Genomic DNA, 18,213 nt, shown 5'->3' with positions numbered 1-18,213 from the left:
AATCTAAATTATATTATCATTAATTTCTAGATTTTTTCTATTTTCCATGCTTTTCCTCTGATTTTTTTTCCCTCCCATCCTTCTTCCATTGAAATAGATATTTTTAGTCTCATTCTTGTTTGCTTTTAGACTACAAAAATATTCTGTTATTTAGTGGCTGTGCTTAAACTTTTTAATATAAACACCATACATTTACTGATGAAAACAAAGTTGTTTTGTGGGGGGGAGGGGGAGGAAGATTAGCCTTGAGCTAACATCTGTTGCCAATCCTCCTCTTTTTGCTGAGGAAGGTTGGCCCTGGGCTAACAATCCATGCCCATCTTCCTCAACTTTATATTGGACGCTGCCACAGCATGGCTTGATAAGTGGTGTGGTGGTCTGCACCTGGGATCTGAACCTGTGAACCCTGGGCCGCCAAAGTGGGGTGTGCAAACTTAACTGCTACACCACCGGGCTGGCCCACAAAGTTTCTTTTAATGTGCACACTTAACAGCGCAGCAAATCGCTCTTAATTTCTTCTTCTTGTTTTTCCAGATATTATTGTCAATTTCATTATTCTTGTTTAAAATCCCATAAAGGTAGTATGTAGAGGTGTTTGGAAGTAAATACAGATTGAGATTTTTCTAAAATGTTTTAGCTATTTATTTACTCATTATTGTTTCTTTCAACTATATCTTCTTTCTCATTTAGCTTTTTTTCTTTGCTAAAATACTTCCTTTGGTCATTTTTCCAGTTAAAGTACGTGAAATGTAAACTTTCTGTCTTTTTATGTCTGAAAATATGCATTCAGCCTCCACATGTAAATGATATTTATTTTAGTATGGATTTCTAGATTGACAACTATTTTCCCTAAACACTTTGAGGATATTACAAGTTTGTATACTAGCTTCAAATGTTTTGCTGAGAACTCTACAATAAAGTTGAGTATCATTTTTTTTAAGATAATCTATCTTTTCTCTTTGGTACTTTTAAAAGACTTTTTCCTTGTCTTATAGTCTGCATTTCTACAATGTAAAGAGATATGGGTTCATTATTTATATATGCTGTTTAGTTTTCTGTGTGTTCCTTCATTCTGAGGCCTCATGTATATATATTTTTTTCTTTTTAAATTCTGGGATTTTTCAGTCATTATGGCTTTGAAAATATCCTCTGACCTCTTACCTCTATTCTCTACTTCTGGAACTCTTATTAGTTATATACTGAAATTCTTAATCTTTCTTTAATGTCTCTTAGAAGCTCCTTGATATTTGTCAAGATCTTATTTACCTGTGCTGTATTTTTCATATTTCCTTAAATCTAACTCCTATAATACAATTCTTCTCCAGTTGTGTCTACTCCACCCATGGAAACTATCAACACATTTTTTTCTTTTTTAATATCAGTGACTTTATTTGTCATCCTATATTTCTGTTTGGTTCTTTTCTCCACATGCACTATTTCCACTGTGAGGATTATATAGTCTTTTCATCCTTTCTTTGAACATTTTCAAAGTGCTAAAATCCCCCTGGGTTGTTCTATTCTCTATCATTCTTAAAGTATGTTTTTTTTCTGTTGTTCTCTTTGATTATGCTTTTTGTCTTTTTTCTCGTGATTATTTCCTCTCTGTTCTGGGTACTTTTGTTTCCTGTTATCTCATCCCCAACATGAGTCACTTTTTTGCTCTGGGGATTTGCTCTTGCTTTGGATTGTAGAGATGCTCCAATGGAGCTTCTCCATATTCATCCTGAGATTTTTTTTTTTTTGCTGAGGAAGATTTGCCCTGAGCTAACATTTGTGCCCATCTTCCTCTATTTTGTATGTGGGTTGCCAGCACAGCATGGCTGCCAGTGAGTGGTGTAGATCCACACTCAGGAATCAAACCTGGGCTGCTGAAGCGGAGCATGCCTAACTTAACCTCTAGGCCACGGGGCCTGCCCCAATCCTGAGCTTTGTGAATGTCACCCATTCTGTTCCAGTTTTTAGGTTAATTTGGGGGCTCAATTTCCCATATATCTAATTAAACAACATGATTTTAGGCTCCATATTTACAGGGGGTGAGCTTAGAGTCCCAGTTTTCTCTGGATGTTTATTTTCTTATTCCTTAAAAGGAACAGCTGAACAACCAACTACTTTAGAATGTTCCCCAGATACATGGGGATAATATTTTTAGAATGGTTTCACAACTATGCAGCTTTGAAGATTCATGACACCTTTCAGGTGATTAAAGGTTCTAATAACTCCTCAATCTATTCAGTTTAGTACCAGATGAAATTTCCAGCCTTAATTTCTCTCCTTACCCTTTCTTCTTTTTAAGCTCAGATGCATATTTGAATTATTTGGGGATTGGAAGAGAGACTACTTGCATTAGCTTGGTAGACCATAGCGACCAGATGTCTCTTTGGAACTTAAACTCCTTATTGGAACGTCATGTGCTCAACGTTCTACTTTTAATCACTTAGTTTCATCCTTAATTCAAAATACATCCTCAAAAATTTGACTTGGGCCTGGCCTTGTGGCCAAGTGCTTAAAGTTCCCCGTGCTCGGCTTCCCCAGCCCAGGTTCATGAGTTCTGATCCCAGGCGTGGACCTACTCTGCTCACCAGCCATGCTCTAGAGGTGTCCCACATACAAAAAAAAATAGAGGAGAATTGGGACAGAGGTTAGCTTGTAGTTAATCTTCCTCAATCGAAAAAAAGAGGAGGATTGGCAATGGATGTTACCTCAGGGCGAATCTTATTCAGAAAAAAAAAAAAAAATGTTGATTTTTTAACATCTAATTTGTATATTTCCTGAAGACATAACTAATAATACATAACCACAGGGCAATGACAATCTCAAAAATAATATGAATAAATGTGCATTGTGCATCACTGAATTTATGATAATATTAGAAAATATAAAAATGACACGTGGTGTTTGTCCATTCAATTATCATATTTCAAGCACATTCACAGACGTATTTTTTTAAAAATTTGATATTAAAATAACATTGTGAGATATATAGCCTAATTAAAGAAATAAAGGCTTTGGTATTTAATTACTTGTTCAAATTCACAATGTTAGCAGGTTCGGGGCTGGTATTAGAGCCTTTTAAATACATAATTCAAAATATAGTATTTTTGGCAAATTTTAAAATACTAATTAAATAAAATATCTGATTTTTAAAATTGAGATTCACAACTTTAATGCTATTTTCAAGTGTAATACTGGTCACTCTCAGCAGACAAACTGAACATATCTTCACTGAAAGTGAAATTTTGATATCATAGCCAAACCAAAGTTATGTTCAGGCTCATTTTCTATTTGTCAATTGTATTGCAGATAATCTTGTCTCTTATCAGTATCCTGATTAATTGTTTGCTTAGCTGGTAGTTCCTCCCTTTGGCTTGCACACTTTGCTTCGCCCACATTGTCTACTCTTTTTCTGCTAAAAGTTTACTGGTCAAGGGGAAACGAGAGATTAGCCTCTGTCTGGTATCATTGGGAAAGTACAGTTGATTCTCAGGGAGAAGATGAATATAAAGTCACATATTGGAATGAGGTGGTTTCTAATTTCACGTCTTGTTGTTTCAAATGTTTTGGAAAAAGTCTTAGAATAAGTATAAACATAAGTAAAGATCACATTCAAGTCTTTTCATATTTTAAAGTAAATAAATTTGCCTTATTACCATTTTTGTCACAGATCATAGTAATTAATTTGAATATAACAGTCGACTCTCATAAATCAGAATAAAAATTAAAATTTTGTGCAACTCTGAATAGCAATAATTACCAAAACAGTAACAGTATCAGTATGGTTTGGGTATGTTAATTATTTATTATATTATTCCATCATTCTTTATTGAATGCTTAGTGCATATTAGGCCCAGACTCAGGCACCGAGTGTGCAGAGTTGAACAACACTTGGCATTTATCCTCAGACAGCTCAGATTCATGTAGTATCTCAGAGCGGGGCCTGAGAATGACTTGCCTCAGAATCTACTTGGTATATTCATTAAACATGCAGATTCCTACACAATGCCTCAAATCTAAGACTGAGAATTTCTGGAGATGGGGCCCTGGAATCTTTCTGGTTTGAGATTCATTGTTCTGCTGAATCCAGAGTCAAAAATGGTTAGGTTTAATCAGTTAGCTTCTGCTAAGTGTTCTCCAAAATTCAATATTTGAATTTTTCCAACCCATCTGTGTGCCATTTTATTTTTTCAAATTGAGCAATTTGAAATAAAGTGAAAATTTCAAGTAACATGATTGCAATTTATTACATTACCATAGCTCCTTTAGTGTTAAAACTTCTTCCAGAGAATAATAAGTCCATTTATATAAGTATGATAATAACAGCAAGTACACATTTTAGGATACTGTGTGTATCAGGATCTGTGCATATATTGCCTCATTTAATTCTCAACAACTCTATGAAAAAGAAATTATTACCTCAATTTATAGATGATATTAAGCCTTGAAAATGGAGTAAATGTTTGATTCTTGGTCTTTATAACTCCAAAGCTTTTCTCTTCACTCCTGAGCTGTATTATACATTATATATGTTCCCCTGCACTTGTTGGATAAAACAGATACCTAAATATACCTTGAGCACCAGCAGAGCCAGCCAGTATAAACTAGCTGCTCTCAAATAAGGTGCATCAGCTGCAAAATGAAGAAAGATATATTCACATAAACATAACCCTAGAATTGTAATAAAGGATAAACTTGAAATAATTTGAAATGTTATTTCATCTAATCAATCATGTGTGGGCATAGGCTTATCATTTGAAATACTTTATTGACTGTTAGCTATTCATTCCTCAATTGTTATATTAAAAAGAATGAAAAGTATTTTGATCATTTTATAAATTATTGTTCCCCCAGAAAAATGGAAGTTCAAATGGATAAAAATAATAATTAGGAATGTAATATGAATTATAATTCTAAACTCTAATGATTGTACATAAAGTTTCAGTAATTATAGAGGTTTCCTCCCTATGTTTAGCGAAGTTGATTAGAATCACTTGTAGACATGAGAATGCTGACACAATCAAACGCAAGTAAGTGTGGTATTTTAATTATTCACACCTGCAAACATTTGAAGACAAACACTGGTGATTTTTTTTCGTGTCAGAAATAAACATAAAACTTGTGTTCAGTCTGAAATTAAAAGATGTCTTCCAAACTTTATTCTTTATGAGGCATGAAAACAAATATTTCTCAATAATTCCATGTAAAATATTTTCCTATTGATTTCTTTTTCTCTTTCTCTCCTCCATCCCTTCCATTTGCCACTTTGCTGGTTAGGGTTAGTTTTCTACAACTACATTTGAAAAAGAAACCACTATTATTACGACATTTCTTATAGAAGAATTTGCAATCTTCCTGGCATAGTATATGCAATCACTAAGAAATTGGGTTCAAACTTCGTTTTAAATCTCATTGGTAGTCATTTATACTCACTGTGCTACCAATCCAATTCTAGATGCCTCCAGAGAGGTGTTCGTGAGCCAGCAGTACTGCCATCCCCAGGAGCTTGACAAGCACTCAGAAGATCAGAACCTCTCCAAACCTATTGCACTTTAACAGCTCCCCAGGTGATTTAGTTGAGAAGTACAGATAGACCACAGATCTTAAAATATTGTGGAGGATGTCTTTTCTACCTGGGGGACTGTTTTAAAGATCATTTGTGTTAAGAAAAAGACATCCATTTAAACTAGCTAGGAAATTATTGAAAAGACACAGAATTATCATAAGACCCAAGGCCAAAGGTACAGTGGGGTCTGACCGGGGAGTAGAATGATTTGTCTGCTTTTATGAGCTCCAGAAGCTGAGGCTGATTGATTTCTCATCTCTATTATTCTTTGCCTGTTTTTCTTTTTTCTCTTTTCCTGCAGTCCTGATTTTCTATTTTTGTTTTCATAAAATAGCCTTTGTAGTTATGGAGATATGCTTCCCCCATTCTCTGTTCCTCAGATCTTACTGCAGAGACTCACGCTGTCCTAACTCCTAATTCTCAGGAGAAAGAATCACTTGGACCCATTTGAAGGCCAATATCCACACTGGTCTAATCGGTTATGGCTGGCTGGCAGGAGGGAGCATGGTCACTTCACATTAACACGAGGGGTAAACCTGGAATGCTGTAAAGAACTGTAGGTACCCTCCTCTAGTGACCAGCCTCAATCTATAGAAGCATTTTCAAAACACCATGATTCTTCCCCAAACTTAGCTCGGCACACATGTAAAGTGCCTCTGCCCCCTGCTTCAGTCTCCAGGTCTGGGGCTTTTAGATAGGGCTGGTCACATAGCTTGGTAACTAAAACACAACACCCAAACAACAAAGTCAGGTACATCATCAATCTGGTTAGTTGCACAGAACAGTCCAGATAAGTCCTGACAAGCTGGTGAAGTATGTCACATTGCTCTGAATGTATACAACATTATCAATCGGTAACAAAGAACATTCTGTGAGTCATGTCCCTGGGGGTTGACCAAGAATTAAACCTGTTCGCAGATTCCCCTGGAGCCATTCAAAGATTGACAATCACACTTGCTGTGTTAACTCTTTCCTCAGAGTCACATTAAAAATAAGGCCTTCCCGTACACATATACCTTGAGGCATATTTTTTTTCTCCATGACACTTACCATTATCTAATATTGCTTGTTTCCTGATGATCTCTCCTTAAATACAGGTCTGAGAGGGCAGGGACTTGTTTCTCTCTCTCTCTCTTATCTTTTGTGTCCTCAGGATCCTGCACAGGACATAGATGCTCAATAAATATTTGTTGAACAAGTTAATGAACATAGCACTTTTTATGTTCTTTAAACTTTGTTTTTCCTTTTTTTCTTTACTGACGTATAATTGACAAATAAAATTGTAAGACATTCAAAGTATGCAATGTGGTTTGATGTACTTATGCATTGTGAAAGGATTCCTCCCACGGAGTTAATTAACACATCTATCACCTCACATATTTCCTTTTTTTTTTTCCGTAAGAACATTTAAGTTCTACTCTCTTAGGAAATTTCAATTATACAATACAGGGTTATCAACTATAATCACCATGTTATACATTAGATCCTCAGACCTTATTCATCATATAACTGAAAGTTTGTACCCTTTTACCAACTTCTCTCTATGTACCCCACCCCCAGCCCCTGACAACCACTTTTCTACACTCTGTTTCTATGAGTCCGACTTTTTTTTTTTATATTTCACATAAAAGTGATACCATGGAGTATTTGTCTTTCTCTGACTTATTTTGCTTAGCATAATACCCTTCAAGTTCATCTATGTTGCCGAAAATGACAAGATTTCCTTCTTTTTTAAGTCTGAATAATATTCTACTGTATTTATATAGCACATTTTCTTTATCCATTTATCTGTTGACGGACACTTAGGTTGTTTCCATACCTTGGCTATTGTGAATAATGCTGCTATGAACATAGGAATATAGATATCACTTCAAGATAATTATTTTGTTTCCTTTGGATATATACCGAGAAGTGGGATTGCTGGATCACATAGTAGTTATATTTTTAATTATTTGAGGAAAAATATTTCCATGTACCATTTTCCATTCCCACCAACAGTGCACAAGGGTTCCCTTTCTTCCATATCCTTGCCAGCATTTGTTATCTCTTGTCTTTTGGATAATAGCCCTTCTAATAGGTGCGAGGTGATATCTCATTGTAGTTTTGACTTGCACTTCTTTGATGATTAGTGATGTTGAGCACTTAATCATGTACCTGTTGGCCATTTGTATGTCTTCTTTGGAAAAATGTCTATTCAGGTCCTTTGTCTATTTTTTTAATCAGGTTATTTGGTTTTTTGCTATTGAGTTGTAGGAGTTTCTTTTATATTTTGGAAATTAACTTCTTATAGGATGTATAGTTTTCAAATGTTTTCTCCCATTTTGTAGGTTAACTTTTCATTCTGTTGTTTCCTTTGCTATGTAGCTTTTTAGGTTGATGTAGTCCTACTTGTCTATATTTGCTTTCGTTGCTTGTACTTTTGGTGTCATACCCAAGAAATTGTTGTTAAGACCAATATCAAGAAGCTTTTCCCTCATGTATTCTTCTGGGAGTTTTACAGTTTCAGGTCTTATGTTTAAGTCTTTAATCCATTTTGAGTTGATTTTTGTGTATGGTGGAAGACAGAGGTAAAATTTCATTTTTTTCATGTGGATTTCCAGCTGTCACAACACCATTTGTTGAAGAGACTATCCTTTCCCCATTGTGTATTTTAATCACCCTTGTCAATGATCAGTTGACTGTATATGCGTGGATGTAATTCTGGGTTCTTTATTCTGTTCCACTGGTCTTTATGGCTGTTTTATGCCAGTACCATACTATTTTAATTACTGCAGCTTTGCAATACATTTTGAAATTAGGAATTGTGATGTTTCTAGTTTTGTTCTTCTCAAGACAGCTTTGTCTATTTCGGGTCTTCTGTGGTTCCATATGAATTTTAGGATTCTTTTTTCTATTTTTCTAAAAAATTCCTTTGGGATTTTGATGGAGAAAACATTAAATCTATAGATCGCTTTGGGTAGTGTAGATATTTTACCAAAATTAATTCTTCCAATCTATGTGTATGGAATGTTTTGTGATTAATTTTTAATACCATCAGAAACTCCACTGAAATGCTTAACTGATCCTTAAAAGCATATCAAATTTCACACTGCTAATGTATTAGGAATATATTTATGTCTACACACTCAGTGGTATAAAAAATACCTCATTTTTCTATTCTTCTAAGAAACAAAATCTGACCCTAAATCTGAGTGCATTGCCTGAAAATTCAATATGTGTCAATATTAGTTCTCTCCTTCTCCCAGCATTAAGCAAGGTCACTGAAATTTAGGTCGACTTGGGGTGTACAGCACAAGCATTCAGGCTAGAATCCTGTCTGTTTGGGCTCAAACTGTGTCTCTGCTACTAAGTTACTTGTGTGATCTTGAGCAAAGAACTTAGCATTCCTTTGCCTTAGTTTCCTTGGGTGTGAAATAGAGTTAATGCTAATACTATATGGTTATGAGGATTAAATGTGTTAATGCAAGTACAACATGTAGTAAATGTTAGTATGTGTTAGGTCTTTTTGTCAGTTCACAGGTTACCAACAAGAATCTAATTTCTCAGCTTGTACGGCCATTTATCATTCGGCAACTTGGCTACTTCAGCACCAATTTTGATGCATGGGTATCATTGGAAACCCCAGAGCTGGAATATTTTGTCTTTCTTGATGAACCATCAATCCTTCCAAGCTCTATGGGCTACTGCCACTAAGTGGTACACAGATCTTAGCAATTCTAGAACTCCTCAACTTCTGTCTCCTTCCTCATTTTGGAAAAAGTCCTCCTTTCTCTCACCTTGCCTCCTAAAGCACTTCTCTTTCTCCTATCCAGACACACGGCATCATCTCTTCTGAGTCTCTAGTCTTTTAAAGGCTTCTGACTCTCTGCAATTCCTCTTGCAAAACATCCTGAGGCATGAAATTTCAAAGGGCCTGCTTAGAATACCTCTGCTTTGAACAGGGATGAAGGGCAAATACAGAGGAAGACACAAATTGATATCTTGAAAATGATCTTGCCATGTTGAAATGCTCACTTTATGTTTTTCTCTATTCTTTAGTGCAATTTTAGCAATTGGTAGCTGAGTTATATCCATACTTTAATATATGCTTTAATTCACCTCATACTGTTCTAACATCCTACATCCAATTATATTAATTTAAAAAATAAACTAAGCATAGTAAAAAAGGTTCTTCAAGAACGTTAATGAATTAATGGGGGAAATTACACTATGAAGACATAGAGACATACAGTAGATAGGAGTGAGAGAGTCAGACACACGTGGGATTCTACACAAGTTCTGCCACTTACTAGCCACTTACTAACTTCTGACCTTTGGAAAATGAGTTTCCTCACTTTTAAAATGAAATAAGACAAATTAATAAAGATAGACTTCAGATTAGTGGTTGCAGAGGATTGTGGGTGGGAGGAGAAACTGACCACGAAGGAGAGCAAGAGAACTTCTGGGGGTGATAGAAATATTCTATGTATCAATTGTGGTAATTTAACAAAACTCATTAAGCTGAATGCCTAAAAAGAGTGAATGATACTATATGAAAATTATACCAAAATAAACCTCATTTAAAAGAAATGGGTGGATGGTGTATTTTTAGGGAAGTATCTGACACTGAGTGAGCACTCAATAAATATTAGCTTTTACCATTATTATTACTTAGGAGTTTCATAAGAAATAGCATTTACCTTAGAGAGTATCTTTGCATGCTTTGTTATTTCATGCAAAGATACATAATTATGAGGAATTGGGAGGGAAAAACATTGGGAATATTTCCCATAGACTCTCAAGTCTATGGATGTGGAGAACTGAATATTGTGACATGGTGTTGAGAGTGGTTCAAAAAGGTGGGAGTGAAAAAGAAAAGAAAACCAGAAAAATTAGATCATGAAGCAATTACTCTCTTTAGCTATGTGAATGATTTGTGGTTTCTCTATCCCTGAGGTTCTGGAAAGTGGACCTCTCAGCCACCTATTCATATAAAGTGATTTCTCTTGATTGGCCGGGTTAAGTTGCCTTCTAGCTTAGAGGCAGAAATCCAGAGCTTACTTTTAAAGTAATTATAAAAGAAAAAAGGAATAAGATACTAATATTATACTAAGATATTTATTCAGAACTTAACTGGAGTGTGTAATTGCAGATTATGGAATATATATTCAATGTTTATGAAATTCTAGGGGTTTTTGATAACTTCTTGTAAAATCAGTCTGTTTATTTGGGAATTCAGTTTAATAGAGACATTAAAAAATTTATAACCCCCTTCAGTAAGAATCGACATCATTTTTCAGATAGCTTAAGACCTCTTACTGGCTAACAAACAATTACATATGTAGTTTGTTTGTGAACGGGAGAACAAGTGAGCCAGACACTTTCCTAGGTCTGTACAAATAAGTCCTAAACTGCCTCTACCTGGACATTGATTATTAGTTTATTCATCATTACTTGAAAACTGGATATTTTTGGAATTGTTTGAATAGGAGCATAAATACTTAAACCAAGGTGTGTTTAATTATAACTATGTTTGAATTTCAGCTCTGTTAACTTACTAGCTCTATGACCTTGAACAACTTACTTAACAATTCTGAGCTTCAATTTCCTCTTCTGAAATATTGGCGGAATTACTGTACCTACTTCTAGTGTTGTGAGGATTAAATCCTACATATGAAACAAGCAGTGCAGCAAAATGCCTAAATATAAGAACTCGATGAGTGTTACCGAAGTTATTTTTTATTTAAATAATTTACTGAGATTTGGAAAAGCAGATCTAAACCCAAAATTTGGAAAAAAAGCAAATGTGAAATGTGAATACTACTTCCGGAATCACATCTGTTTGTTTTCTTCCTTCACTCTTCTTTTCCTTTTCATTTTACAGGGGCTAGGAGTTTGTGTCTTTAAAACGAATGGCTTTGGGGGGAGAAACTATTACACAGAGTATCAATAAGTAGCACTGATGGAGCACTTGCATATGCCAGGCCTCTCTGGAAGCGCTTGCCGTGTACTCAGTAAGTCAATCCTCACAACTCTGAGAGCTAGGCACTGTCATCACGTTCCTTTCAAAGATGAGGAAACCGAGGTCTTGCACGAGTAGGTAGCTTGTTCACATCACACAAGTATAATATGGTCCAAAGAGTCTGTGCTTTTAGAAATGGCTTCTGGAAATAGATAGAAAGTTAAAATTATACTGTGTGTATAGTTATTGGTTTATTATTAAGACTAACATCCCAGTCTTCTTTCTTCGTCTACTATTCTTTTTCTACTATTTATGGCATGCTTTCTAAAATTCATGGACAGTACTAGATAGTTTCAATGTATTATCTCATTTGATAGGCATGAGTAAATGATGTTAGAATTATCCCATTTTCAGATGAAGAAACTGAAACACAGAACACTGAAACTTGCCTGTGTTTATTAAGAGACGTATCAGGATTCCTACAAAATCTGCCTGCTTGCACAGTCTGATACTGCTGCCGGTGTGTCAGTGAGAGAGGTGATAGAAATGCTTTCTGACCACTATTCTTACATGACGTGACATTGGAGGCACACCTGTGAAATCGTATTACCAATTACATTCATTCATAGGAACCAATACAGCACAGTGAGATGGTGGTCAAACTGGTAGCTATTATAATTATTATTATAATTCTTAGGCTTAATAATTTCTAGCCCCAAATATGATTATTTTTCTATCAAAATGCACCACTAGAGAAGCAGATTTGTGCGTTTCGTTCTATGTCTCTGCATAATGTTACCTGCTTCTATCTCTGATTTTACCTTCCTTCTCTATTATATTAGATTCAAATATTGCTAAAGGGATATAGAGTCCCAGATGCTTATTATTTTCCTTTCTCCAATGCCCTCAAGGGTGCTGCAGAACAACTCCTGCTACCTCATCATTACCACTAAAGGCCATATATGATGTGGAATTGCTGCACGTTCACACACCACCCGTAGACAGACACACACACACACACACACACACACACAAACACACATTTGTGCATGCTTTTGCTATTCTTTTTGCAACAGAACAGATTATACAAAGAACCTTTACTTCTAAAAATGATTTCAGATTTCACTTTTATCATAATAAAATGAAAAAAGAAATGTCTGATAAAATGATGTCTTGGTCCCTTGAATTCTCTCCGTCATTTCCACCTTGACCTGAATTCTATAATCCTTTACCACTTGACTCATCTCTGTTGATATACTGTCTAGTAGATAATTCTTTCAAAAGTGTCAAAAATATCTAGTGCCTAGTGTTTTATTTCCTTGTTCCTGTCAAGAAACACAAAAGTCACTCTCGCCTAATACCAGATCTTGTAGTTCATATTAAAGAGTCTGGAGCTTTAGTCAAATTTAAATTTTATTTTAGAGCTTTTAGTGCTTAGCTTAATAACTTTATATATTTTAAAAGGTATTCCTTGTATATAAACTTTACATAATATCAATAGGCTTTGTTTTGAAACATTGAAAAAAATGAAATAATTTCCCCATACTTCCTTGCCAGATTCACTTTCTTAAGTTTGCAGTCATATTATTTTAATATTTTAATCCTTTAAATATAATTTAATTATATTAAACATAATCGAATATGCTTACATCACTTTATATTGATTTATAAAATTTAGATAAAATCTATTAACGTTATATTAAGATATACACTATTCATAAAAAATATTACATTAATATTCTCTCTCATCTCAGGTTCCATTTCCTATTTTTTTTTTTGTGGTGACTATCACAATTGTGGTCATTGCAGTTTTCTGGCTAAACATATTTCATATTGAAGGAAGAATCTGTGATATAATTTTTCCTTGTCCTCTTGGCCTAGTTGTCTACAGGTCATATCCTCACTTGTAAAATTTTTACTCTTTTTTAGCAATTCTCATTCTACTCTATGTACCTGGAAATGGCTGCAGAAACTATTTTGTACATATATTTATTCTTCTTGGAATCTCCCAGGGCTTATGTGATCTCAGTAAAAACTTTAAGGAGTTGACCATTATAATTTTTTAATATAAAAATATCAGTGAAATTATTGTGACTTCAGAATACTAAACCAGGAAACCCTTCACTAAAGAGGCACTATTTTTTTTGGTATAAATATTTAAAAATTATCCAAATATTAATTTGAGCAAACCACAAAATGGCAATGCCTTTTCTTTGTCTCTTAATTTGAGGCATTTAAACTAGAGCAACTAAAATGACAAGTTTTTGAAATATTTTATTGTTCTTACAGTCTAACCCTAGAAAATATTGGGTTATGAGAATTAGTTTCTATTTTGGGGATTGTCATAGTAAATGCTCAATAAATCTCATTGATAATTTTTATCATTACAGGAGGGATAATTGTGCTGCGATGCAAAATGTGATGATGACAGACAATATACAGAACTTCCAACCATTTTTCTACAGTAACCGAATTACAATTTAATATCTTTCTCTACCGCCAGAAGGGTAATACTTCTTCCAAGTAATCAAGAATTTAAAAAAATCATGCACTTCACGTGAGTGGAATTTTTGAAAGGATTATCTGGATAATCATCTCATTCTCTGCATCAGAGATGGAAGGCTGGTCTGAGCACTGCATTAGGTCTATTTATCAAGTTCTTGCTTTGAGACCTTGTTCCTCTGCCATTGCATGTTCTAGAATTTTTGAAAAAGTGTCTGGTGGGAAATTGAGTTGGTGTGAATCAATAGAGAAAAGAAATGTGTCAGGGGAAGGTTGTGGAGGTATTCTTATTTTTGAAACATGTTCAGGAGCTTTTCATCGCCAATGTTTTCATTGAAAATTAGATGGGAGAGAACTACAACTTAAACCAAGAGTTTTATATGTTGCTATATAAGAAAGACCCTTCATCCACTTCCTGCAACTTGGTGGGACACATTTTATTTCAGGATGCTAGACATGATCATGACTTGCTGAATTTGCCTTTTGTGTAAAATGTAGAATTAAGTGTATTTCCCCACTATATACTAGATAGTGATAGATATGATTTGCTTTCCTAAACTGGGTATAAATTACCAGGGATTCTCTTGTTAACATGTATTACACATTTAATATAGGCTCTTACAATTGTATGATTTAGTGATTTTTCTGCGTTGGGCATAGTGATAGGTCATCAATGATCTATTGCTTCACTTACAAGCAAAAGTGTAAAAGTAAAAAGTAAAATGCAAACGATTATTCTTACATTGATGTAGTTCTTATTCTGGATGTAGACAAAAGTAATATATTCTTTCATCTACATTTTATTCATCAGAATATACATAACATGATACTTTGAAGCAGAACTTAGAATTTAGAAAGGGTAAAATGTTTTAATAATTCTCTATATAAATTTCTCCTTAAAAATAAAAATGCTGGGGCTGGCCCCGTGGCATAGCGGTTAAGTGCACGCGCTCCACTGCTGGTGGCCCGGGGTTCAGATCCCGGGCGCGCACTGAGGCACCACTTGTCAGGCCATGCTGTGGCGGCATCCCACATAAAGTGGAGGAAGGTTGGCACAGATGTTAGCTCAGGGCTGATCTTCCTCACTAAATAAATAAATAAAATAAAAATGCTTTACTTAAAAAAGAACTTCAAAATTCCATGTTTCTATTAACTACATGGATTTTGAATGTAATATTAAAAAAAAAGATTACGTCAAAAAAGTAGTCTAATGTTGGATATTGCCAAGAGCTAAAAATGAATGCTATAGAATGATGGTTTGTTTTTGTTTTTGTTTTTGTTTTAAGTAAGAAAAGTAGGCCAGTGAGAAGATGTGGAAAACATGAACAAGAAAAACAAAATTTAAATATTTGACATATTTGGGACAAGGTATTCTTGATAGATCATTGTCTTGGCTTGTTTGCTGACCCACATAGTCCCTAATATCAATCAGAGAGAAGGTTTTCTGAGTACACCCCCATATATGAGCATTGCTGCCCAGTGCTCTGTCAATGGGAAGGAAAGCTTTGATTTATTCACCTTTTACTCACCATTATTGTCTAGTCTATCATTCCTTTCCCTATTTAAAATATTTATTTGGTGTTTCTACAAATGCAAATTTAACTTTGCAAATACGGACTTGAATGGACTGGCCTGGATATGGGTATATGTTCTGGACAGATGAAATCTATTGGCAAGAATTAATATTTTCACAGGAATTCAGCATAAAAATATGGTAAATACAGATCTTTGTTAAGGAATTCTGATACAAGACAGGTATCTGTTCACAGTACACCTGATGCTAATATATGAGAGATGATGAAGTTGCTGATCCAACACAATATTTCCATATATTTGAAGACTTAGTTTTGCCCAGATAATTGCAAAAAGGTTCCCATTCATGTGTGTATTCTGATGTCATGTGAATATAATCTATATTATAATGTTAATTCTAAACATTGTCAAGCTCAAGGCTGTGAGATACAAAAGGGTGCAGATGAGAATTCTAAAATACCAGTAAATTACTAAACGATTTGTCTAAATAAATCTAAGCATGCATATATTTACTGGCATTCAGTCAATGGTTCTATTTTTTAATTATCATTTAGATATTTAACATTAACTACTAAAATTTATATCAAACAAATTCTATACTAGATTTTTTGAGACAGAGATTAAACAGTAGTTATTTAGAACTATTTTTATTAATACTTCATTTGTAATTATTCTAAATTACTTTGACATTATTTGTATAGTATTTGAAATGCTGTAGATATTATTTCTTGTATATTATTTGAAATGCTGTAAATGGAGAATAAGTATTTTACCTTTAAATATATAACTTCCTGTATACAAATTTTTATGTATCAATATTACCAGCAAAGATAATCCTGAAGGATGAACCTTCGATTCCTTGTATCATAGTTTCCCTTTAATTTCAATGTGAAAGGCCAAAATTGCATCTACAATACATGACCTGACAAGGGAAAAAAAAAAGGTGCAATGATTTTGTGATTCTACTTCCTAAATTGCATTAGATGCAACATAAAACATTTTGCACAAAATATCAAAAGTGTTTTATTTTGACAATTAAAATTTTAATGAAATAAAAGCACTCCCAGAATGAAAACTGATGACATTTCCATCAAGCAATCTGTTTATTTTATCTACCTGAAACATTTGCATCTCTAGATTAAGTAGTTTTGCTAATCGGTTTCCATTTCCAAGTAGGCTGTAGTTCCTTAAATATTTATACAGTCTTAATGTACATCATGCTGGTTTTATTAATTTTAACCCCAAAGCCTCTTCTACCAATTACTACTTAATGACTATATTGCTTTTGCTCTTGATCGCCTTTGTTCTTTGTTACAATATTAAAAAAAAGCGGGCGGGGAAGCATGAGGTTTAAAATAAAACAGCTAAATAAAATGCCACTCAGTGATTCACCACGTGGACCTCACTTCTCTGACTCACCTGTCTATTGCAGGAAAACTCTCCTGTTTGGATTTTGTTTTCTTTTTTTCTTAAACCAGAGTCATATGCTTTCTTTTTATCCTAAGAAAACAAAATTTTAAAAAATCTTTTTGTTTGATGGAGTTGATTTTAGGCTTGATGTAGCTTGATAAAAACACATGAAAGTCCTTGAATCATCCTATATCTTTTGACTCATCAGCAAAGAAAATATGCCTTTTAGGAGCTTAGTAAGATCATTTAGCTGCAAAGCTTAAAATATTATCTTGGTGAAACTCACTTAAGATTTTATTTTACAAAATATGTTTGTGAAAGAGATTTTTTCAAGTTCTAAGTTATTTTTTCCTCATTTTTAATATCTGTCTAGAATGTGGACTGTTTTAGAACATGAAATTAGACTTGTGAAATATAACAACTAACACACACACACACACATATGTATGATTAGGAGTATATTCCATTTCAAAACTTCTAACTTCATATGGAACAGTGTCTTTAAATATAACTAATATGTTTATTTGTCTAAATATTTATTTGCCTACATATTCACAAAGAAATATTTTCACTACTCTATGAATTCATTTGTTTATTTATTTGTGAAGATAAAATTCAATATTATTATTTTAGAAATTGGAAACTGAAAACTCAGTTCTGATTTCCAGAGGATATGGCTTAAAAATTATATTTTACTCATTTTATATATTTGTATGTTTTTCAGTGGTATTTATATACCTATGCACATATTTATATTTATCTATTTCTCTACATTTATCTCTTATTTATCTATCTATGCTCATATATATGATATATATTTGAGTATTTACATAAGATTTACATTTAATTACTATTTAAAAAGAGTTCTTATGTTATATTTCATAGATATATGTGTGTGTACATATATATATATATACGGCAGCAGAGGAACAGTCTGAAACAGGAAGAGTTACAAACAAATCAATTTGTTCTATTAAAAAAAAAAAAGCTTGACATTATTCATCTTAGCTGTCCTTCTAGGAGTCACTAGTGGACAGTAGTTACCCGAGTTGTGAGATAATTTAGTTGCTTTTAAAATGATTTATACTCATTGTTCTTTCTATCATCAGTTCCTTACAATTGTTCCAGCTTTATTTGTTTTTGATGGTGTTTCTATTTAACAGGTAACCACTTCAAAATTGAGTAAAGAAAAATAATTTTATAAATTATATATAAGAAATCTGCATTACATTTTGTATTCAGTAGTAAAATATTTCTTTACCTTGTCTCT

Source organism: Ceratotherium simum, chromosome 19 (genome assembly GCF_057802395.1).
Source record: "Ceratotherium simum simum isolate JZ-2026a chromosome 19, ASM5780239v1, whole genome shotgun sequence".
In the NCBI taxonomy this organism is placed as follows: Eukaryota; Metazoa; Chordata; class Mammalia; order Perissodactyla; family Rhinocerotidae; genus Ceratotherium; species Ceratotherium simum.
The sequence above is the reverse complement of the archived record's forward strand: the minus strand, read 5'-3'. Positions refer to the sequence as shown.